At 33.2% G+C, this 26,578-nt stretch overlaps 1 protein-coding gene across 3 annotated transcripts in view; it reads right to left on the bottom strand.

Annotated features, from left to right (window-relative positions):
- Positions 1 to 26,578, bottom strand: part of Invadolysin (leishmanolysin-like peptidase, invadolysin) — a 379,264-nt gene that overhangs the window by 53,881 nt on the left and 298,805 nt on the right. For all 3 annotated transcript variants that reach the window (XM_076364967.1, XM_076364966.1, XM_076364965.1), the window contains one exon: positions 14,171 to 14,201. The gene's annotated coding sequence lies outside the window, so the exon portion shown is untranslated. The remainder of the gene's footprint in view (positions 1 to 14,170; positions 14,202 to 26,578) is intronic.

The following is a 26,578-nucleotide window of genomic DNA, read 5'->3' as shown; positions in this document are numbered from 1 at the left end:
GAAAGTAATTGTGTTAACACTCGTAATAAATCACGTATAACCAATGTCACTATAAAATCAACATTTCTCGTAGCATAAAAAGTCACAGATCCCGTACTGGACGAATGCATTAATCGCGGTCAATTATAAATAATGATTCAATGTTGTATGTAACTAAAGGTTCAGGTCGTGTTAATCTTATAGTGGCCCACGAAAATATTCATACGCTCCACGAAAAACTGTTGTAAATTTGCGAAGAAGATCGTATAGTAGTTCTCACTAGACTTATTTTACATCGATAAGCTTCCTCCGTGGTTTTGAAGACTCAAATTTACTACTTACAATGACCTACAATAACTTGTTGTACGTCTTTTCTTCGTTTAATTATTGAATCACGAATCTTAAGATTAAATAAAGAAAATTCAAGTTATTTTAATATTTTGTCGAGTTTTCATTTTCGGATATATTCAAAGTTCAATAACGTGCCAGGAAAAAATCGTACAATAAAAATTTATGCAGAATAACTCGATCCAATTGTTCTGAGATAGTATTACTGGTTACACCAGAAATCTGCCATTAAGAGAGAATGTTCAATAAAGTGGATACATCATTTTAAGCTTCCCTGTACGTTGCATCCATAAAATTCTGTTATTGGATATCAATTTTAGGAGTCTAATAAGCATATACTATACCCAAGAGGTAAATACTTGGCTTCGAAACAACCCAAAAAACAAGATAGAAACATTATATAATAGTATATTTAGTTTTGCTGAAAAAGAACTAAATAAAATCAATCTGACATTGATGATATTTGTATGATGTAACTTTCACATTAGCTTCATCGACCGCCAAGCTAAAAGTGCAGAGGTACAAAGGACATTTCCACTCACGATATTTGGTCTCCTCAGCTTTCGACGCATGGTCAATAATAAAAGATGGACCGAGATCGCATGCGATGGAATGAGATAAAACTACATACATACAGTATTCTCGCGATTAATACCGGTTCGATCTGCAGTCCCCTGGGCAAGCCAAGAAGTTCGACAGTCGAGCAGTTGTAATATGATACGCTGTTCAGTAGGGTAGATATCGGTGAAACAATATGTACTAATGCAATTTTAAAACTTATTTACGAGGGGTTTTTGTGAATGAAATTTTTACTAACGCATTTGTGAAACTCTTCTGACGAAAACAGGACCAAACATGACACACTTTAAGTTACAATTTACTATAAGAAAATATATTATTGTAATTTATTAAATAAGTAAATATGTTCCAACATATATCGCGTTTGGTCTCCTTTTAATCAGAAAAAGTTGATAATTTAATTGGTAAAAGTTTCAATTAGTAAAAGTGAAAAATAAAAAAATTTAACATTGCGTTAATATCTCCTCATCCATTTGTGTGTTTCTATCGTTTCTAAAGTCGGGCGTCTTGCTCTTTCATTCGCGTTGTTCTTCTCTACAGAGGGCAAACAGGAGCTCGAATCGGATATATTATCTCAACTTTGAATCAACACCACTGCACGATTAGTACCCAGTCGCAGTCCCAATTTTCGGGTACTAATCGCGAGAATACTGTATAGAGAGTTTTGTTTTCTATCGTTACGTCTCACTTCATCGCATCTGGTTTCACTTCCGTCCTTTCTTATTGCCGCGCGCCAATAATGACCATACGTGGAAAGCCGAGGCGACCCGAGAATCATGAGTGGAACAGTCCCCTTGCTCCTATGCACTTTTAGCTTGACGGTCGATGGAGCTGACGTGGAACTACACTGTATACTTATGTACATTGTAGTAAAGACTATGGTGCGATCCGCTTGCAAGAAGGTTGGTAATGAATGGGCACACGAAGGCTGTACTGCTTCGGGAGCAGAAGAACTTGATTGTTTTGCATGTAATCGTTGTTGATTTAGATTAAAGACAAACGGGCCGAGCGCCGTGAGTTGGACGTCTCCCCTTACTCCTCCTCACTTTTAAGCCAGAAGCCGACAGATATCATGTCAGTAACGCACTGTACTTCCACGGGACTCGTCATTCCCAGGAGGGTACGCTGCTAAAGCTTCGACCTCGGCTAATTGGGCCTGATTCCAATTCCACGATCATGAGAGCCCGCCTTATTGCGTCTTCACGGCGGGTACAAGGAGGTAAAATACTGTACGGTGCGACGCGTAAGGCCGGATACCGCAGGTATACTCGGACCGTTACGACCAGGTCACTTGAACTCAGATGGTTCGCAGGCGGCCGATGATGGCCTGCAGAATCATGTCCCGTGTTGACAAGATTAGCATTTAAGACGATTGTAAGGTCTTTTTAAGAAAGTGTAGTTTCGCGAGTTGAGAGGAGCAGGGCAGAGTGAACTAACGTGAAACAGTGTAGTTTGAGAGTCTAGAGTAGTAGATCAGAGTAGACCAGCGCGGAAGAGCGTAGTATTGCGTAGAATAGATTAAGATACATAGTTTAGTTCAATTCTAGTCACTTATAGTCCATTTCAATGAAAATACAAATATACCTGTGCTTGTTCTCGCAAAACCTTCTCATCCCACGATACATTCCCTCTGGTTGCGTGAGCCCAAGGCTGAGCACCCACATTTACGCTGAGGCACTCACTCTCACAACGAGTTAGAGACGTAAAGAGTGACAAAATTCCCTGATTGGTGGAAGTCATTTTCCGTGACTTAAATCAATCGGGAATAATCGGTAGAATTCCTTCCGAAGAGGAGATATTCTTTATAAAGGAGTGCGTGGTATTTTAACATGGATGCCATGGCGGTCACCGGTGACCCTCAAGCAAGGCGAATTACTATGGTTCACTCAATTAAACGAAGGTCATTTGAAAACATTTCTATATTCTAAATAATGCTACCTAATGCGACGACATTCAGCTAAACGAGCATGCAATTACGATAACGTAATTCAATCAAATGATTCAATATTTGATTTTTTCCATTTCGTGTATTTTGCTCTACATGCATGAAATCGTACGACATTCAACGCGATAACCTTCTATTTTACGTGCAGTCTACGAGTTACGACGCTTGAGAGACCACGAATCACTCGCGGTATCGCACCGTTATATTCTGTATTTTTACGAATAAACTTTGCTGTTTCAAACCTGATTTGAACATTCAGTTTGGACAACCATCTAAAAGTAGTCACCTTCCTTCAAACTTATTTGAATGGTCTGCTTTAATTATACCGAAAAAGCTTTTAATTGTTTATATTTGTGAGATACATTGACACCTATAGAAAATGTTACGTCAAGATCTCTATATGTTTACAAACACGTGCGTTTTTGCGATTGAAAGAAGATACTTCTAGCAGATTTTAATAGGAAAAAATGTTCTCAGCAAAAAAAAACTATATACAATTTTGTGTCTGAAATAAAATTCCATGTACAGACACATTGAAAATGCTGCAAAAATGTTTTAAAGATGAGTGCATGTCAAGAAGAAATGATTTTGATTGGAACAAAATGTTCAACGAATACGAGGATGCTTTCGGAAGGCCTTTCAGTTTGAAAAACAAGGAACATGACAATGAAATCAAAGATTTATTAGTGAACCACGACTAACAATTGAACATTTTGTTGAACGAGTTTGCATGAGGCAATTTGAAAACGGTGGCGAGAAAATGCACAGATTTTTCACCACGATAACGCTCCCGTTCATACTGTTCTCTACGTTCGTAAATTTTTATCTAGAAATTTAACAAATATGGTGCCACAGGCTCCGTTAAAATTACCGCTACGTGAACACTACTTTCAAACAATAGATGCGATAAAAGAAAATTCGCCGCAAGTTCTAAAGGCTATATTGGAAATTGATTATAAAAGCTGCTTTGAAGAATGGAAAATATGTTGGCATAAATGTATCGCGATAAAAGGGAATTACTTTAAAAAGAACGAGACAAACTTGGATAAATAAGTTAATAATTTGTGTTTTATTGAACTAGTTCAGAAGCTTTTTGATCACAGCGTTGTATTCTGTTCCTTACACCGCAGGGCAGAATCGGAATAAATAAAGGCTCTGGTTTATTGTTGGTTTAATTGTAAGTATGACGTTATAATGGAATTTTTTAGTTTCTCTTATGTTTTCAATACGAAAGGATTTAATAAATGCTACTTCAATTATAAAATTTACTTAACAAATTATAAATTTCGGACCTTGAATATACAGTTTTGTATCATCCTTAACCTTTAAATACCCGCGCTGGTGTAAAAAGTACACCAATATTCCAAGAAATGCTGTCGCATCACGGTACGGTTTCCGCACCTATGCCGCTCTACGTAAAATAGATGTTTTATCTATGGTAGAAAAGAGAATCGAGTTAGAACAATCATCCGCGACAGTTACAATAAATCAGTATGCAAACAACATATGACCACTGTTATTACACGCGATTCATGCAAGAATGGCGAACGAAGCAACGAATGAAGCGGATAATGATGTAAAATCAATTTCATCAGTTTCTCTTTGTTCATTATCAATTATTATATTCATTTATGGTTATATTCCTAATAAATAGTATAATTTACCAAGACGATGTATTTTCTTGTCCCAATACAATAATATATGTACTCAGTCACACAGTGATACATGTGGTGTACAGAATACACCGCGCGGTTAGGTGAAAATTCAGGCCGCGGGTAGTTAAAGGTTAAAAACCATATCATGCAGATCAGATGAAGCCGGAGCTAATACGTATATTTACATTATTTGAAATATTGTAAACACGTAAAACATTTAAGCTTAGATTTTACTGTCAAGGATACATGGATGAATACTTTTAAGGTATGAAAATTCAGATAATAATTTTACACTTAATAATGGTAATAAAGTGAACAGTTGTTAGAAATTTCGAATTTATAAATAAAACATTTTTATGTAATAACAATAATACCATTCATAACAACTAAGTAAATTTTTTAAAATTTGCTTGTCAGTTTAAATGTAATTTTGACAAGATTAAATGATATTTATAAAGATTGCATTTTTCGTGTACCTACAAGTTCCATAATTTGTGTGGAGTAACTAGACTGCATATAAATAAGCTGTGTTCACAGCAAACTTGTTAGCTTACAAAGATAAAAACAAAAAGCATCATTTGTTTTCTGTACGAGTGACTTGACTATAATTCACAGAGACTAATATCTATATCTACATGTATATTATAAAGGTTATTCCACCAATTCAAGATGTGATCCATAATTTTATTATTTTAGTTTGTTAATAAACCATACTGTACTAAAAAGACTAAATCTAAAAAAAGAAGAGAGAGAGAGAGAGAAAGAGACAGTTGTGCAGTACTGATGGAATATAATACTGACTAAAAATAATTCTAGCTTTTTTCGCCAGACACGAGTACTTCATTCGAATTAATAAATTAATATTATCATGCTCTGTAATATGCTTCTCTGTGTCATTATTATTTACTACGTTGTTTTTAATATTCTGTAGGACTGAGATAAATAAATGATTTTATGCTTTTTGGGTATATAATCTCCAATCTATTATACTTAAAACACTGACCCTGTCATATTTTTTTATAGATAATACACAATAACCTAAATATATTCACGTATATCTATTTGTCATACAATACTGTCCATCCGACTGCCGTTCAGTACCGACCAAAAGATTATTGAATAGTGAAGATAAAATTTCTTTCTATCTGTAAGATGTATGGTTATTTTAACAACTTATTGTTGGTTACATTACAGGATGTTCATTTAATAATTTTTCATCTAACTGTGCAGGAATGTGTCTGAAATTACAGGATACAAAAGAGGAAAATGGACAGAAAAGGACATGAACACTGGCTTACAGTTACTTTTTAAGAATAAAATAAGCGGAAAAATCAAAAAATCTAAGCAATTAAAACCGGATAAAATTGTGATGTTAACTCGACAAATGGGCAGTTTCAAAAGAATATCTAACGAAGAATAAAAAAAAATTAATTTCCCATATTCGAGACGAAAGTGCGTAATTCATATAGTAAAATAAGGTAGAATTTTTTTAATTCATCTATGAGTTTGACCAGCACTTGCAACTACCTCATTAATTTAACAAGATAAATAATACTGCTGAGAAACTATTTTATTATGACTTTATGTCTGGCTATTCTGAATTTTCAGTAAGAATTCCTCAACCCACACGTCTATAAAACGCGGTTGAATTTAACACTTTGATGTTCGACTATGTGATAGAAATTCTTGTGTCTGCTACCACGTCGATATGTCTCGCGCAAATGGAACATACCCACTGGCGACAGCACTTTTCGAGCTATCGTCCCTACCGAAATTACAATGTATTTCAATTAAACACGAAAATTTCAATAACTCTTCATTCATAAGGGAAGTTATCGAACTCGGGAATTTAAAAAATTACGAAACTTCGTGTGTAAGTAGAGTAAGTGAAGTATAATACATTGAAATTTTTTCGTCCTGAATTTCACTTTGAACGGATGAAACCACCCCTTGAAAAAATTCAAGTTTTTCTTTCCCGTGGATTATATTAAGAACGGTAAGGGATAGCGAAAAAAGTTTCAACGAAAAATACATTGCTCTTCCATATCTATAGAACTGCAAAATAAAATTGGTCAAAAAGTTCAAATTTTTCAAAATACTCCCATCACCACCCTTTTTCAAACATTTTATTTTGCAGTTTTATAGACTTGAAAGAACAATGTAGTGTTTCTTTAAACTTTTTGTCGCTATCTCTTACCGCTCTTAAGATAACCCGCGGGAAAGAAAAGGTCGCATTTTTTCAAAAAGCGGTTTCATCCCATTCAAGTGAAAGTCAGTACGAAAAAAGTTGCAATGTATTAGATCTTGTATTAGGTTTTATGGCCACTATAAAAAAATTTCTTTTAAAAATGGAAGTTCAAAAATAAAAATAGAAAAATAAAATGACACATAGAATAATCTAATATCTTAACATTAATAATTTTCATGCATAAATAGCAGAAAAAGAAGAAAATGATAGAAGGAAAAGGAATAAATACAGTCAAAAGAAAAAAAACAGAATTAAAAAGAAACAAAAAATAAATTATTATTATAATTTTATTATAATTATGAATTAAATCTTGATTAAAAGTGGTTGGTATTGAACGACAATTTTCCATTTCCTATATTTCACAACTTTATTACTTCTGTGAGCTATTAATTTTTACTAATACGTTCTACAAAAAACATTTTTTCCTTTTTATTAAATGTCATTTACATTGTAAAGATATGTAAAAACGGGGAAGACGGTGCGCTGCAGGCAATGATTATCCGCAATTCGAAGAGACTGTCGATTGGTCGCGGTGGAGTACTTAGTTATGTAAATATGTCTCCTTTACAGGGAAACGAATAAGGTTGTGTTGGCCGATTTTAGTAACTTTTGCACGGCCGAGGACCATATCTTTTGAAGGTTTTATTTTTCCTGTGAATGTGAGATCCGTCATTCCTTGCCATTCCGTTGAAAGGTTGATTGTTTGGTGTTACAAATCCTACAGGATTATCGCTTCTCATCGTCAGTCTGTCATATGTGTAGATTATTGTCCATCCGTTTTCGGTGCATACATACAGTACGTTACTGACATGATCACAGCCGGTCTGTGACTCAGAACTGAAGAGGGGCAAGGGGTGACGCCCATTCGTGGCGTTCGGTCCGATAGTAATAGCAGCATTAGTTTCGGCACGTCTTTGTTACGAGTTTAGTTGTATATTCTGAATCGATTATTCGACTTTTTCAGTAACAGTTATAAAATTAATTATTGGAAATGTCCAAAATTCAAGTGAGCACAAATGATTTAACTGGGAAAATAATGTTAAGTGAAAATTATAGAACGTGCCTTTTGACACCTTCGGTAGAAATAGTCTTAACCCTTTCGCGACGGCGTACCTATACCATACTTCGCCACTTTTCTTGACTGCGCGGCTGACCATACTTTGTCGCCCACTGTTCACTAAATTGTGTGTCTCATTTTCTGTGTTGCCTAATGCCAGTACTAGCTTTATTTTGAGTTCGCTATTGAAATAAAACAATAATATAATTATGATTCACCAACAAGTGACTGCCGTATATAGGCGGCGTCAGCCGCTGTGATGCACCAAGTGACTGCCGTATATACACGGCACCCGTCGCGAAAGGGTTAAGGAAAGTATGATTGCGAGTGGCTGAAGAATTAATGTTTGGAACCGAGCGATCGTGAGAATCACCTGATTTGGAAAGTGTATACGTGGCTGCGAGAATGCTATAGCTATGGATGACGTTTTCGAAGAGAAGGAAAGAATGATTGGGGATGACTGTTAAAAGTGTCTGCGAGTTGAGTAGCAGGGCAGTATGATAGAAGACGGTATGACAGGATAAGTGAAGAGAATAGTGTGATAGAAGATAATCCAAAAGAGTGTTACACGAGAGTATATTGCAAGCGATCTACCAGATTGCATTCTTTTTATCAATCATTTAATTTTAATAAACCTTTTTCTATATTTGTTGAAACACGCGGGTTCTTACAACTCCCCACGCAGTCACATCCTACATATATTTTTAAAGTTCTACTCGTCACCAACTTTAGTCGAAAGTGTAACAAAAAAACTTAGACCGGTCGGCGTAGCACAATTCCTTCCTATTTTTCTTTGTACTTTGAAATATCTGCACGGCAACTTCGATATCAACACGAACGAACTAACTGACATCGATTTATTCAATATATCTTTCTAATATATTGTTGCGATACATCGAACTGACGAGGTTGCGATGTATCGAACTCGTCCCCCCAGCACGCACGGCTGAACCAACCCTTAGGACCTGAAGGCGGTTGAAATAAACTGGTCGCTAAGGAGTAAACGAAGACAAGCGAGTAGTCTTCGAGTGAACGTGAACAAGAAAGGAGTTATCGAACCAAAGACTACATTGTACAACATTTGTATATAATTGTAAATAAAACTGTAAAAAGAACGTTATGTAAATAATTATGTCGCGGGCGAGCACCCCTGGAACCACCCAGCGCAACAATATTATACGTAGGAAATAACAATAGGACAGTTTACGCGAAATAATACACAAACACTTTATTAAGGAGTTTGATTACAGTTACCTGTCACACTCGCACAACAACTCGACTTCAATCTTTAACATACGACTCGTCAAACTACGCAATGCACAATGCCCCGAAATTCAAGCGCAACCCCCATTTATACAATCGCATACTTCCATCTCACTTGCACACCTTCCAGAACTCTTTCGTCACCATGCATTAACTTCATGTTTATTTGGAATATTCTAGATTCATTATGATGAATCTAATGAACATCATTATCTACGAGAAATCAATAATTTTAAAAATCAATATATTCTAGAATATTCCAAACACTGTAAACATTCATGCGCACATGAATAATTGCCGTTCATCTATTTCCAAACATGCTCATCAGCCATTCGTACATTCATTCCTACATATACATTGAACGCAGTTTCATGCGCTTTTTACTAAAAGACTGGACATGTAAGTTTGTTTGTTGACCATATACTAATGTCATATATTAACTGGATTTGTTTTAACCAGTTAACTGCGTTTGACGAGTATATACGTCATTTTAAAATTAAACTGATACTAATTCTTTCAACGATCAATTATTTATTTGTTCAGATAAACATGTAATTCTTCGCCATGTTGCTTTAGCTTTTCGTTAGAATACATTACAGGATGTAATACATTATGTGTAACGACAAAACAAGGGAGTTGAATTAATCGTAGGAAGGATCGAAATATCTGAACGAAATGTAACGCTCATTAGAGTTTACAGTGAATTTTGTGAATGAATAAACAGGACGTACCGAAGTGTTTGACGATCGATCGTTTTACGAGGACGGGTTTGTTAGAGAACAGAGCAATCGGTTTTCAGAGGTTGCTCTCTGGCTCGATTTGCGAGATTATCATACGACCAGGTATTATGCGGAGTAAACGATGGCCCCGCGTGTTCGAAGCTTGCCGGGTACTCTGATTGAAATGCCCCCGGTAATTTCCGGTTATTTGGCGCACACAGTTACGCCCGCGACGCGGTGCATTACACTGCTATGACGCCGGCAACGTTTGATACGACGTAGAACGCGTCCATTTACCACGCTCCATTTCCAGTTCCTGCCAGATGTGCGCCACGAGGAAAGGGAGGAAAGCAGCCGTAATTAAGCGTACACCTTGCTGCGACGATAAATGTTATGAATTTTCCATCATTCCAGAAATTCGAGTGGAAATTCAAAATTCCTGGAAACTTGGAATTGTTCTGTTAACATAAACAAACTTCGTTGCGCATGAAAAATTGAAATAAATATGTCAATTTGCATTCGGAATTAACGGTGACAATTCATTCTTAAGAATAACAACTACCATGGAACTCTTTACATTTTGCGTTAAAACCGACCGACCGTTTAAAAAGTATAAAATTTAAAGACTATCATAATAGTAATATACTTACTTCGATGTAAAGAAATTTCTTTTATTGGTTATGTACAAGTCACGTTCGTATTGCAATATATTCTGGAAAAATAATATTTCTTCGAAAAATTTATATTAGAATAAAAACATAATAATGACTTTAATTTAAATGATTATTCATATTATTTTCCACTAGAAATATTCGAAATTTCACAGTAAGATATAGATGACGTTATTTGAAACCAACCAATAAGAAAACATCCGTAAATTAAGAAACAATGCTATTTTATTCCAATATTTCACATATCGATGCATTATATAAAGCTTAATATTATATATAACCTTATATATATATTATTTTACTATATCAAATCAAGCGGTGACTGAGAGTCATCTCTCGAGTGCAAAGGGTTAATGCATCCCTAAGGTTTCAGTAAGATTATACTCGATAGAAATAGAAAAAAATAAGTGTATGCACTAAAGAAGTAGTTACAATAGAATCAAGTCTGACACAGTTGACAGTGTTGGGGCAAGTTGGCAATATATTACCATAGGAAATGTTATCACGCGACAAGATGTTATCACATCAGAAGATATGGAAGAAGAGTGAACTTTCGAAGAAAGGGGTTACTCAAACAAGAATCACAGTAACCATTGGTTGCACATGAAGCACTGCTATGCAGTTATCTGAAGAAAAAGTATGACAGAACGCATAGAGTACCTACTCGAAAAGAATGTAGCCGTTCTAGTGCTACGTTACTCAAAGAGTTGCAGAATTACTGGTTGCACACAAAACACTGTCAATTATCTGCAGACAAAGTAGAAGCAGCGGGTCCAATCGAAAAGGATAAGACTGTACTCGTAGAACAAAGAAATGAAATGATAGAAAATGACGTGCAATTGTGAAAAGTATAAGACGCGCTCCTTGGAAACAGATTAATGAGCAGTCGAGACAGAACGTTTGTGACTATACTCTTGGAAATAGGTTAAACGAGTGCAGTTACCTCATATCGCAAAATGAAAACGAAATCATTGTTTACAAAAAACAGAAAATAATGTTTAGAATGGTTCAAGAAACACGTAAACTGAGGAGCAGTGGATTAGTCGAATATAATTTTCAGCAACGAGTCATGTGTACTTATTTACTTGTATTAGAGCAAGGAATAATGCAGAAACATTTTCTCCCGCATAAATATCGCAAAGAGTTTCGCAGAGAGTCCTAAAATTTTTTAAGTATTCAGAAGCATACATTGTGTAATACTCCATTTTAGAGGATGGATCGGAAAAATTGTGCACCGTATACAGCAATATCAATACATAAACATATGAGCAATTCATTTGGCAAAGTGGCGAACTCTGCAAATTGAAAAGTAACAAAATTTAGTAAAATTACATACAATACATAAGAAATCATTTAAGTATATTAGTACTAAAATTTGGAAAAATTCCAAAAGTGGAGTTAGTCACTTTGGCTTGTCAACCCTTCATTTGTAAATATATTAAAAAATTTCTTAATTCCGAGCTTACAATAGAACGTCACAGACACCCGTGCTGAACGTTGACGCCTTAGTTTCGACCGCTTTTGTTATTGGATAATTCGTGTAGACGAAGATCGCAAATCAAACAGAATACAACAAAGTGAGATACAAATAAGGGTCGAGCATCGAGAGTCGAGACGCGGGACTTCAAAGCTATTTAAACGCGTCAAATATTAACACGTTGAGTGCTATGGGGGTCATCAGTGACCTCCAACCGAATCGAATTACTACAATTCGTTCAATCAAACATTGATTATTTGAAAACATTTTTGTATTATAAATACTGCTATCTAACGTGGTGACACTCAGATGAATGCGCAATAATAATAATAATGTAATTCAATGAAACGATTAAATATTTTATTTTTTCCATTTTGTGTATTTTGTTTTGTGAAATCGTGCGGTATTGAACATGCAATAAAGGAAATATCTATTTGATTCATTTCAATCTTGCTTTCTCAAACGTAGTGCGAGTGAATGTTTGAGATTGTTGTGATTCAAATGAGTTCAAACATGATGGAAATCAGACTAGTTTCACCGACTTAATGTAGTTAACGAAATAGAAGGTTCGTTTGGCCCAAATCAATGAAACTAGACCGATTTACGTCGTATTAGGGCTCATTTCAATGAATACTCCACTGGTACTACATTTGAAAAACCAAGACTTATTACTGAAACTGAAATTTTCATTATTGCATGATTACTGTTTACGTTTGCGGTACCTTACTAAAGCGTGTCTGTTTCCCTTCCGCTCATTGTATTCATTTTCTGTCTCTGCCTGTTGGGTTCACGTTACACTGAGCTCGCAATAGTGAGTAGTGGGGAAGAGTAGAAATAATATAATGGAATTAAGCCGAGCAGATTTCTGTGGAATTTCAGCGAGCATCATAGTATCTCGGAAATTAAACCTGAGAGACGGTTAAATATGTGTATAGAGAGAAATTCTTGTTCTTATTGTTCAGAATAATACCCTTAAAACATATTTCAAGGTCGTTGGAATCAGTAAAGTGTGCCTTTTATTGAATAATTAGCAAAATATCGAAACTATTGTAATAAATACATGAAAAATCACGAGGGACAGCTAAATAAGTTATTAAGAGAAATTTCTCAGAATGTCCTTAACAACACATGTGAAAGTCAGTTTTCGACGCGATGTCCGTGAAAACGAATATTTTCAACGGTTTCTTTATGTTATAGTATTCGTTTGTTTCGTAAGTGATTGGGTTGAACAGAAAAATCGATAAATTTAAGGAAACAGTAAGCATTTGTTCAAAAAAGAACATATATTTCTCAATCTAAAATACAATCGCGCATTATCTTACATTTCAAACACATATTAACAAAAGGTACTTGAAAAGGAATGAAGTTCCTGAAAAAATTACACAAATTTTGCGACAAAACTTTCTGTTCAACTCAATATTTAGTAAATATTTAGTAATTATTTTGTATAATTTTTCAAAGCTTCAAACACCATTTATATAGAAATAGTCATTAGATGCAATCACAGTGTATGTCTGTACATTATAATAGTACACCCTAGTTCACACGTATGATTTTACATAGTTTTATTACTGAAGTTTGTTATATTACGTATCGTAAACTGTTTATTGCGGCACGTGTTTTTGAAACTTGAGATACATCTATTGATTCTCTGCAAACGGATGGACATTCTGGACGTAATAGAATTTTAACTTTATGTAAGTTGCACAAAGAAATTTTACATTAAATTTTATACATACTGTTAACTGAACGTGTTACAGTTACATACATAATTATATAACCATATAAATAGATTCAAAAATAGACAAATATATAAAGACAGAAACAGTTGCCGTACGGACAAAATTCGTAGTCCGTAGGTTAATGACAACAAAAAAAGAAAGATGAAAGCCAAAAGATCAAAGGAAGTATTTTCTTTCCGAGATTTGCTAGTAGACTCGTCAAATATGCTAGTTACCGTTGAATGATCAGATGGAAAATTAAAGACGGTAGCCCCTCCTTGATTACAAAAAGTACCATTATCTATTTTTTTCAAACATTTTCTGTGTTCTTTCAAACTTTTTATGTGTTAATAAAGGTGTGCTCTAATTCTCAATCAGAAACAATCAACCGTAAAAACAATCGAAATTACATTGATATTTAGATATAGTCTCCACACTTAATAGCGGTAATCAAATGAAGTTCATTTGACTATTTCACATCGGTAATATAAGAAATGAAGTGACTTACATTTATTAGATCCAGTTTCTCGTCAGCTAACCTATAACACAGAAACAAAATATTAAATTCACTATAAAAAGAAATCCAAGTAAAAATAGAAGTAGTATCCATCATTAAAACATGAAAATCAGTTTTTTGATAAAATTGTATATAGCATAATCGTAAGGATATATGTACAAGCTGTTTCCTTTAACTGGGTACGATGGGATATTTTACAAGGGATTAAAGTTATTTAAAAATATGTTGAATATTTAAATATTTTATGAAAAGTGATTAAAATGTTTACAAAAGATGTTTGGTATTATTTGTACATAATATGATAGCGTTTACTGAGATGTTTATTTAAACTCTAGATGACTACATTGATCAGCAGCATCGGATCATTTCCCTGCCTTCAAATTCTAATAATATCTATGAAATGGCAATATTTCAATTAAAATAATTCCTAAAGTACAATAGAATTTTTGTCTCTCTGTGTGTAGTACATACGGGTAACCATGGACATAGACCATAGAATACAGTCCTACAGCACAAGTCTTACGAAAGACTTTATCAGTCAGATTATAACTTATTTTAAAATAAATCGGCAGTGACAGTATAAGTACCTAATAGCAATTTGTTAAACAATCATGGACAAGGGCGAATATTTTAATGTTTCTGAAAACCATAGTTTTAAGTTTGTATCAACAGTTATGACTAGGACAACAACAGGCAGTCTGTATATTCTGGGTATTCGAATTCTTGAGTACTCCGTTTTATCTTGACATACAAAGTGTTATTCGAATAGATATGAAACTGTTAAAAGTAAATTATACTCGAGTAGAATTTTCGCATATCGTTATTGATAACACGATCAAAAATATTCTAATAACTAAAACAAGAGAAAATCTTCATTCTACAGGGTGGATCACCGAAAAATAGCCAGCATCTATTATATTATGGGCCTCCCAAATAGAGTAAAACATTTTCTGAGCGAAATCATGTGTATAAACCTTATTTAATAAACTTTGACTTTGTTTTTGCTATTATTGCAAACAGCAAAGTCTCTTTAATAAAGAACAAGAACTGAGTGTTATTACCTGCAACTGCGACAGTTACTGGAATTTATATTTGATATAAATAAAAATTACTTTAGCTACCACAGTTGGGGATAAAAGAACTCCAATCTTGTTCTGTATTAACAATTAGGCTCTTACCCTTACAATAATATCAAAAATAACTTTGAATTCTATTAAATAAGCCTCAAAATAAAAGAAATCCATACTAATGCGAAGAACGCATGACACACCGTGAACGTCAGTATGAATAAAAATTGGCTTAGCTACCACAGTTGCGGATAACTTATGAAAAAGGATTTTTTACTGCGTTTGGGAGACAAATACCCCATAGTGCAAGGGTAGGACGATACGAGGAACAAATAAGATTCTGGTTATTCACTAGTATTGGAGACAGGTTACTTTTTCCATGGCCTACCTTGTACGATGTAAAGTGTTAATAACTTGTTTTGACTAGAATTGTAAAAAATGCACGAAAACAGATACTCTGGAGTAAATAGATTGTTATGTATTCAGATATTTCTCTGAAGTGTGCATCAGTTCTACGCGTGTATTTTCAAACTTAAAATATCGTTATTTCGAAACGTAGTCGCTTATTATGTACCAGGAAATATTGGTTATTGGTATTTATGTATATAAAAATAAAGATACCTAGTTAAGTCCAATTAAATTTCATGCAAATATAAATTACTTGGAACTTTGTAGGTAACCATGTAAGACGAATGGGATGTTTACTCGAATAGAATGTATTCTAATACTTTTTAATTCTATCGAGTATTTCATAGACGTTCTGCTAATCATAGTTTGAGTTCCACATAAAAATGTTTATATAATTGCGTTTTTAATGAGGTATTTGATCGATCAATACATATTAAGCATTTCATAAATCTTATCTTAGTTTTCATAATATAATTCATATCGCCACAATTACGTCTTAATATTATTCCTTTCAATAAAATAATTTTTTTATAAAAAATGTAGAATATTTCATAAAATACCTTCTGCTATTTTTAAGACGAAAGTTTAATATGATCTGAGGTTGTGGGGTATGACTGGAAATTTTATTGCTGAAGAAACCCATGTGATAGTTGTCAGAAGAATTGGATTCCTCTTCTTTAAAAGTTATGGCCATTTTGTCGAACCTAACTTACATAGGGAAAGCAATAAAATTATGCTTTCTTCGTACATAAATCAATTTTATTAGAATATTTTTACATAGATCAATATATAACACATATATTTACATATTTTTCAATGAAAGACGGCCGCAATGATCTACAACGATAAAGAGAATTTCAAAATTGAATGTTCCGAATTATTCTTTCATTCTCTAACAGTTACAGTATCGTGCCAATAGTCAATCATAACTCAGTTTGTATTATATTTAAATGTATGTAATGCTGAATGATATAAATCACATAATTTTGCTGCCTTCTGAATGTAAGTTAAAACCATAACATAAATGATCATAATTTTTGAACGGGGAAACTGTAACATTTTTAATATCCCCCGATATGTTCCTTAAGGAGAGATTCTTGTGGTACAGCAGAAAAATCAAATAATTTTTCAATTTTTCTTCTGTAAGAATGATTAACATAAAAGTTTTTGTTTCACTTTAAAAATTGAGAAGAAACATTTTTTATTTATCTTTTAACGACTAATACATCAATTTGTATACAATTGGTGTCACCCTCTTCATCAGTGGAACAATTGTTGGCATACAATATAGCATTTGTTGCAATCAATCGAATCTAGAAAAAAGAAAAGATTTTAAGGTTAAATAGTTTATATTGAGATTAGTCATTTTTTACAAAAATTACAAAAAATAAACTTGTCTGAATGCATAAGTTGGGGGCTTAATATACATGAATTTAGAAAATATTATAAATACAAAATATAATAAAAGTCAAAAGTACAGTTCTTAAACGAATATATTACAAATAAAAGAAGCTTTTTCAAAGGTCAATTAGTCATCGAGTTATCCTGTACGCTAATTCAAAAGATATAGTTCTGAGAAAACCGCGTTTGAAGTTTTAAAATAAATACATACTTGCAGTTTAAGTTTTCAATTTTCGTTATTGAAATCGATTCAAGTTTATTTAACATTCTCTGTTCTCTAATACTTCTGAGTTGAAAACCCGCTCGCCTTTTGATATGTTCAACACATTCACTTTACACAATTTTTATACTTTCACTATGTTACTCTTATCACCAGTTTCTGGCGTGTAATACTAAATAACCTGCTAGTTATGTTATTTTCTCGAATATGACTAAAAAAGATTTTAATACGTTGAATACCATGGGAGTTATCGGTGATCCCCAACCAAATCGAATTACTTTAGTTCACTCAATTAAACGATGATTATTTAGAAACATTTGTATATTATAAATAATGCTAGCTAATGCGATGATATTCAGGTAGGTGAACGCACAATAGTAATAATGCGATTCAATCAAATGATTCAATATTACATTTTTCTTATCTTGTATATTTTGCTCTATCAAATCGTGTGGCATTCAACGTGTTAAGAACTTCTGTCTAAAGCGTTATATTGATGCATGCAGGACAGAAAAAATTGACTTTGGACATGCTACACGATAATCCCCCCTTAAAGAGAAGCTATCCACCGATACTCTACAATCTTCAATCAATGTTCTTCCAAATACTGAACTTTTCAATATTATACGTCAATAATTTGGTATGCAGAATATTTCGAAAAATTAACCTGTGATAGAGGCAGAGCAAGAAACATAGAAATTAAGGAAAAGAATTATAAATTATGTTAATACGAAGAAATTTAAGATATTCCAGAATAATAACTTAAAATAATTTAAATTATTTCATGTTTGATTATATAAACATTTAACAATGAAAGAGTAATCATGCGTATTCAGATGTAGAAGTACCGGCGTTTATGGAAGCTTAGCCGTGAGTTATAACATAAATTGGTGCGAGAACCTAGGACGGTTGTTAGCAGCTAATTATACAGAGGATTAGCTTGGCCAGCACCACTACAAGCCAACCTCTATAATTTTCTTGGGAGCTCAAATTCAAGCGTAAATCGCTGTACGCGTGAAACTACTGTATGTAGTTTCAAAATAGAGTAAGGCTCGAACGTATAATAAACGTATTTCCAATAAGAATATTACGTTAAAATCATTTAATATTTTATAATTCTCGTGTCGTTGCAATAAATTTATGACAAGTGTTTTTAATGTTGACGTAGATACATGTAATCCCTGTATTAGTTTCTTCAGTAATAATATTTACAGTCATAATATTGTGGGGTGCGACGCGTAAGGCCAGATACCATTGATATACTCGGACCGTTACGATCAGGTCACTTGAACTCAGATGGTTCGCAGGCGGTCGATGATGGCCTGCAGAATCATGCCCTGTGTTGACGGGATTAGTATTTAAGACGATTGTAAGGCCTTTTTAACATAGAGTAGTTTTGTGAGTTGAGAGGAGCAAGACAGAGTAGACCAGCGTGGAACAGCCTAGTATTGCGTAGAATAGAGTAAGATACATAGTTTAGTTTAATTCTACCTACTTATAGTTCATTTCATATAAAGATACAAATACATCTGTGCTTGTTCTCACCAAAACCTCCGCCACTTGCAACTCCCAAGTGGAAATCTTATGTGGAAGCCTCAAGTGGAACTCTGTTTATCTGGATCCAATTAATCCGGATTATAAAATATAATCACTGGCTTTTCTTGTGCAAATTATTGTTAATATACTATGTACGTCTACAACAATGCGGTCGAGTTGTTACATTGTACGCATCTGTCATTTGATTCTGCTTTTAGTATCCTAATCTTTTTAAAGTGCCTTTCTTTACAGTAGTTTCAATTAAAATGGAAGTTATATTGTATGTAGATATATATTTTATTTTATAACGTTAATATTGTTGTAGAAGTATATAAAATGCGTAACAGATATTAAAATGTATCTGTATTATTTATGTCTTTAACAAATTTTCCGGATTATCCGGATTTTCGGTCATGCGGATTAGTACCGGTCCCGTTTGAGCCGGATAAACAGGATTCCATTGTACCATGAAACAGCTACAAATCTTATTTTAAGATCAGACGGACTAATTGTGGAATTTAACCAGACAGATTACAATTAGTACATTAACTGAAATGTTGGCTCTTTTAAAATTTATTTCCGTTGGTATCATTATTCGTTCAACCCACGGATTGAATAACACATTCACTCCCAAAAATAGAAGACGATACATCAGATCTAATTGTGCTTGGTTTTGTAGATGTAGATGTAGATGTTGATGTAGAAGCGTACAATAGTCAATTTTACTTTTTCGAATAAAAAAAAACGTTTCTCCTACTCTCCTGATAGCAGAGCACGTTAAGGCACGTAATTACCTGTAATTAAAAGTCGTTCATGAGCATTAAAGGTCAAGTACGATGCAGAAGATTTTACAATTTTAGTCGTTTTAAAAATTAAATTTTTATGGAATTGTCTGTTATGATCTTAATCTGAGTATAATAAGCAAACTTTTTGAATTTACCACGCCTAAAAGTTATACTAGTTGATTCGTAGTTAATTACTATAAGATACATGACACATTTATTAGAAAAATATTTTCAATGATTAACTAGCATCATCATCGTGTCATTTTAAGCTTTTCAATGATCGGACAATACCCTAATACGAAAATGTGTGTGAAAAATTGATAATGATTCACTGTCTAATAATAATGAATTCAAATTTTAAAACCAAACATACAAGATATTAAAAATGAGATCGAAATTGTTCAGGGCGAACATTATTTATAGTCAAAGGAAAATTTAGTAATACAGTAAGCTTACTAGACTGAAATCCTTTATTAAGGTAACGAGAGATAGAATAATTATTAAAGTTCTGCAACGACTCGATTAGTTTGCGTCCATCTTATTGTACTTCTTAATTGAACCTATCTGGAAGATAGAATGACAGAATGACAGAATGCCCTAACGCGGCGCTAGACATAGTGACCCAGAATCATAAAAATTTGGACAAAATTCATATTTCTCTTAATTATATCTTATTAATTCTAAACACAGCTATTTTGAAGGCTTTTGTGATCATAGGATTTGAATCTGAAATTATTCTTTGGATGAGAAACTTCTCTTATAAGGGCTGTTTAACCCTATAGAAACAAAACTTCACTAGTTGATTTAGAATGAAACTTCAAGTAAATACTGTTATATAACTATATCCTCGAAATTCAATAGTTAAATATTTATTGGCGATGAATAATAAATGTACCTAATGTAATATAATATAACGAACGACCATATCGATGTTAAATGGACCAAGACTTTACATTTTAATTGAAATATTTTTCATTTGTAATTAGATATTCAGAACCATGTCTTTAATACGTGAACCTTACATGTGTAAAATATAACTGCATTATATTGATAATAAATACTTACTCAAATTCTTCATTGCATCTACAGTTACCAAATATTCTCGCAGTGATTTAAAGAAATAGTTGTAGCTTCTGAGTAGGCAAATTTAAAAAAAAATATAAATGTATACAAATACTTTAAGTACACTTGAATATTTCTATGTAAAATTCATTCTGACTTCGCGCGTGACTTAACTTATATAAACCTAATTAACCAGTTAACTGTGTTTCACGTGTATACATGTCCTTTTAAAGGCTGAAATGATACTAATTGTTTCAACAATAAATCCTTTATTTTCTCAGAGAAACATGTAATTCTTCTTCGTTTTGCTTTGTTTTTTCATTAAAATATACCCTGGGTGCATTCGTCTTGCGTTTGACAAGTACACACTTTATTTTTTTTATTTTATTTGATCGCAAGACGAGAGATTTTTTAAACTAAATTTCACAGAACAGGTTAAAATGAATAACGGGATAAAATTAGGATTTACGAAAGAGTATTTTTGAAAAGGTTGTAATAGATATATCTTTTTAACATTACACACACATACAGCTAACAGAATATTCTTTAACGCCATGTATACAGACAAGTCTAAGTTAACTCTCATTCGTAATCAAAATACAGCAAAGCAAAGTATGCTAATTCCAAAAAAAATAGAATTTTCCTGGAACAAATACTTTTTTCATTCTCGTAACGTTCTTAGCCGACTTCAAATGACTTTTTGCACATTTTAAACATACTACTAATTAATCTAGACATTTGATAATATATGATTAAAATTTCATGACCCTTCGAGAAGGTCGCATATTTAAACTTCGTTCAGATTTTTACGATTCTGGCCCCCTGTGCAGCGTTACTTCTATATCTAAATCGGCTAAAACGCGTGTTGGTAGATTTTTGGTAAAGCTATAAAATCTAGTGTCGAAGCGAGGTAGGTTCGAATATACTACATTGAATGTCGCGAAACACTGAAAGTTTACAAACCTGGATGGCAGTATATTATATTATATTATTAGGTGGCTCAGAAGGTTCGTGCAGGTTTCCCTACTCCGACACATTGATATTATATATCAAACATTTTATTGCTTTTCACTGTTTTCACATTTTGGCAACAGAAATACTCAATGCACATCAGTTAATATAGAAACCTCATCCTCTTCTATCATTTTTGTGAAAATATAACTACTACACGTAAGTGATTTAAAAAATTTTAAGCGAAGGAGAAAAAATCTATAAAACCCGACGCAGCATGAAATAAATTACACAAATTTCAATATTTGCTTCGAAAACTGTATTTTATATTTTACATCCTCCAAATTTATTACCTTTGAATATCATATTTTTCGTTTACGCAAAATCATTTACTAGAAAACGCTGAAGAAAATAAAAATATTGTAAAAGTAATACCCACTTTTTACCGATGCAAAATTATTTGACGGGGAGAACATTTATAAACACGAATAATATCAAATTAACGTCGAATTGTCTTTGACATTAAAAGATACAAAATCTTATAAAAACAAAGTGTAGGTATATATAGTGGAGGTCCCACGTTAGCCAAGCCTTTGGTTCAAAAGTGAAGAGGGGCAAGGGGACTTTTCTACTCACAATGCTCGGCTTTCGACGTATAGTCATTATTGGCGTACGCTGAGACCCGAGCGTCTTGAGTGAAAGACTCCTCTTGCCTCTCTTTACTTTTGAGCCAAAAGTGGTTGGACTCATTTCAATCTCAACAATCTCAGAAATTCACTGTCCACTGATAATGTTAAAATTACGGCAACTGAAATTTTCTTCATTGCATGTTTACATTTGATGCGTGTAATATCGCTTTGAAGTCCCACGTCTCAACTCCTAATGCTCGACGGACTGTGTCGATCCCGATTTCGCTCACTATATCGATTCTCTGCCTTTGTCAGGCTGCGCTTGAGTCAGTTCTTGGAAGTAAATAATTTCTTCCTGTTTTTTCTACTCGGTTAAACTCCACTGCTGGGGCCCGAAATTGTGGAATTTAAGCGTGCATTACTGTACAGCAACATTTACAATAAAACTTATTAATAGTACGTGCTCCATGTTCATAGATTTTGTTTAGATGATTATGGTGACAAGTTAATTTCTTACGTTGATAAGAGTAATAATTATTGAAATACATTGAAATAGAGTAGTCAGAGGATAAAAGGTTTTCGCGACTGCAGAAAATTACACCTTGGGATTACGCGAACGTCACCTTTCACCTTGTATCCGAGAGCAATCTCTCGTTGCCACGACGTTGGCGTATAACACGACATTTTGTGCGGAGATATCGGGGAAAAGTTTCAGGTGCAGACATCAAGCAGAACTGGCGGCAGAGCGCCGATGTTAGCTGAAATACGCCCGCGAGACAACAGCTGCTCGTATAAGTTTAATCCTACGCGCAATATAACCTTCTGGGACGTCCCCTTCCCTTATACCTCTCTTTCTCTCTTTCTTAGGCTTTTTACTAGTTCCTTATTCAATCTCTTATTCTTCTTGCTGTGTTCTTCCTCTACGATGTAATAAAGAGTTGAGTCTTTTCGCTCGTGCTTCCCTTCCGCTAAATGTTCTTTTCCTTTTTCCCTTTTATCTCCAAGTGAAAACATTTATGAAAAATTGTATCTATTACCCCTTTTTACTGAAAAATATAAATATAAAAATATAAAAGACAACGTTCCAAAATAAATTACGGTGATTTAAAGTTGCCTTAATCGAGCAAAATTTTAATGAATCAATATGAAAAACTTTGAGTTAAGATTATAACTACATATCACTTTAATCTGTGAATCTTTTAGTTTAAATTGATTGTCAAAGCTGCGTTCCTAGCAATTAAACATTCTTTACTTCAAAAATTATATAAGGAAAGGAAATTAAATTCATATTACAGTAATTATTAGTTTTCTGATTTTAATAAATGTTATTAAGATATTGCCATTATTATTATTATTGAGATAACAACACCTTCATTACCTTCGTTTTAATTTATAGATAAATACAGAAAAAAGATATTATACTGATTGAGCCAAATAATCATAAGATGCTTCCAATTCTAACAAATTTAAAAAAATGTGCTTGAATTCAAAAATTTTTTAAATGTAGGTTTTCTGTCAAAATCACAATATTATTATATACACATATTCACGATGTACGCTATACATCATTCATACAGTTATTATATCTTTTTGTGATTATTAACTATTATTTCGTTTTTAATGTACTTTAAAATGTAATTTACTGAAGCTTGTTAAAATAATATCGCTATAATAATTCTGATCTCAGAATTTTATACTTATGCATCAGTTAAAATAACGTTTAACCAATTTCGACAATCGGATTGTATAATATTTAACGTAATCGGTTTGTCTGAGCGCGTTTTATACTTCGTTTCGGAGAAACTGATATACCTTATTTTATTATTTCAAGTATAATTAACAGGTTAAAACCCCAGTAAAGCGTACAATAGAATAATTCATTCGTACTTAACCCTTTGTGGTCGTAGTCTTGGTTTACCCAACCAAAACACTTTCTGTTTCGGTCGTAAAGTCTGATTATACCCACTACGAGCTCTCGCGAGATGTTTAAGAAGCGCACAGCTTGATGAAGTTTATCTCATGGCAGTATACAAACATTGTTGCAAGTTATTAGGTACCGGAAAAAGTTTATGCGGTCTCATTTTGTTAACAATAAATTGAGTTCGATTTCAACCAGTATTTCACTAGTTTACTGAATGAAATTAATATTATCAGCAGGTTATGTTTATGTCGTTGATATCAAATAAAATAAGATTATTTTACACAAACGTTCTCTGTATTTAAATTTTCATTTAAGAGCCCGTACGAACGTTGTTCGGTACCTAATACGTATAAGATGTTCAAAGCGAAATTAATCAAAATATGTATTATGACGCGTTAACTTTTATTTCTTTTCGTCTTGCATGTTACAACAATCAGTTGTCAAGTTTTATTCCTACTTGGAAAAAATTCCTAATTGGAAAACGATCTATAATGAGAGAGACCAACCATTGAATCGCGGAAGATGATAATAAACTTTTATTTTTAAATCGTTAAAAGAAAGAGTAAATGTCTATATGTGTCTTTCTCACTGATTTCAATGACTTTGAAATATGATATCAAGACCGTTATCCTAAATACTTTTTCTTATACATATATTTTTAAGGTTCTGTGTGTCTAACACTTTACATTTTTGGCAATGACTATTGGTTTAAAATTTATGAAATATTAAAATTTCATGTGGCACTCAAAAATTTTATTTCTTCCTTCATTCATTAATGTTGTTTCCTGTAATATATACAACATATAGTAACGGGTTTCATTTAGGTACAGCAGTGTAAATAACAGAAATACAAGATCACGAATTAAAAGAATGAACTATTTTCTAGATTTCATTCAAGTGAACAGTCTAAAGGAAAATTATATTTTATTACTTTTAACTCCAATAGCTAAAAAATGTTATACATTATAATAAGCGTGTTCCGTCGTCCTAAGACGGAAAGACCAGATCGTAAATCTCCATAAAGCCCTCCGTCATTAACAACTTGGCGAAAAATATCTTCGTTCAAGTAAATGACGGGGGTACACGTGTTTTGCAGCCGTTCGACCGAACAATCATACCAATTCAATTTATCGTGAACATAATCCACTTGTCGCTACCGGCGGAAAATGTACAAGTTTCACAGAAGGAATAAACCGTGTATATTCATCAAAGTAGCTCAAAAACAAAGTAACACGGAAACTTATACAGATACCAATCAATGTAAGAATACTTAACAAAAATTTGATCTTTAAAATGAAACTCTAATGGGCGCGAGAGGACATATTTGAAACACGATTGGTAGTGAAAATATTTAAGGTAAACGCTTTAGGGAAAATTGGTAGTCAAAACTGTTATGAAAAATTAGCTCAGTAATTAGAATTGCAAGAGAAATACACAAGACGCAGTTTGAAGCGGAAACGACTCTTATTTGAATCGCTTAATGAAGACGTTAATCTCAGCCGGCAGGCTTCAGTTACAGAAATTCTAATTACTGTCTAACTCGAATGGCAGTAACTTGTAGTAACCGCTTGTAATCACGAGCTAACGATTCCAAAGTGCCTTAGAGAATGAGTTAACCGAGTTTCACCTATACCAAATTACATTAAGTTATTGGACGGCTAGATACATACAGAAATATAATTGAATAATTGTGAAAGAGATTTTGACCACAAAATTACTAAATATACTTTCCGTTAATAATAAATGCGTACGTTGTACAAACTTCAAGAAATATCTTGCAATAATGAATTCAATAAGAAGAATAGTCGAAATAAATGTGAGTAATATTGATTAGAATAAACAATTATTCAGATATTGTATCTAACGTCATTCATTGTCGATCTATTAGCTTTAGTTTTGGTGGTGGGGTAATTGCGATTATTATTATTAATACTTAGTGTAATATTAATTTTTTAATTACAGATCAGTTATTTTTTTACTGCATCTGTCTATATGTAAAAGTTGCACTGTTTCGTGTATTTTAGCAAAGTCACTCCCACTGCGATAGACTTGTTCCGTTATTCAAAAATTCCTTTTTGGAAACTCTAATTATCCTGCATTATTCACGCAACAATAATTTCTTAAGTTTTTATGTTGTGTAATTTCACTATTGAATTTCTCGAGTTTTGATTTTACGTTAGCATTTTTGCGATTCTTGGTATCCATATTGTAATAACTTACGTACGTACATATGTTGTTGCGACATGAGTAACAAGTTATGGGCCATTACGGTCGCCGATGACCAAAACTTCTGAATTGTTTGAAAACAATTACAATACGTAAGATCATTGATGTTAAATGAAAATATCAATAAATGTTTAACTCCGTGTCTTCCTTACTACTTTCGATGATTTTGAAAAATATTTTCAAAGTCGCCATT

The sequence above is a fragment of the Nomia melanderi genome, chromosome 2, assembly GCF_051020985.1.
Source record: "Nomia melanderi isolate GNS246 chromosome 2, iyNomMela1, whole genome shotgun sequence".
Classification (NCBI taxonomy): domain Eukaryota; kingdom Metazoa; phylum Arthropoda; class Insecta; order Hymenoptera; family Halictidae; genus Nomia; species Nomia melanderi.
Note: the sequence above shows the minus strand (reverse complement) of the source record. Positions and strands in the feature narration are given on the sequence as shown.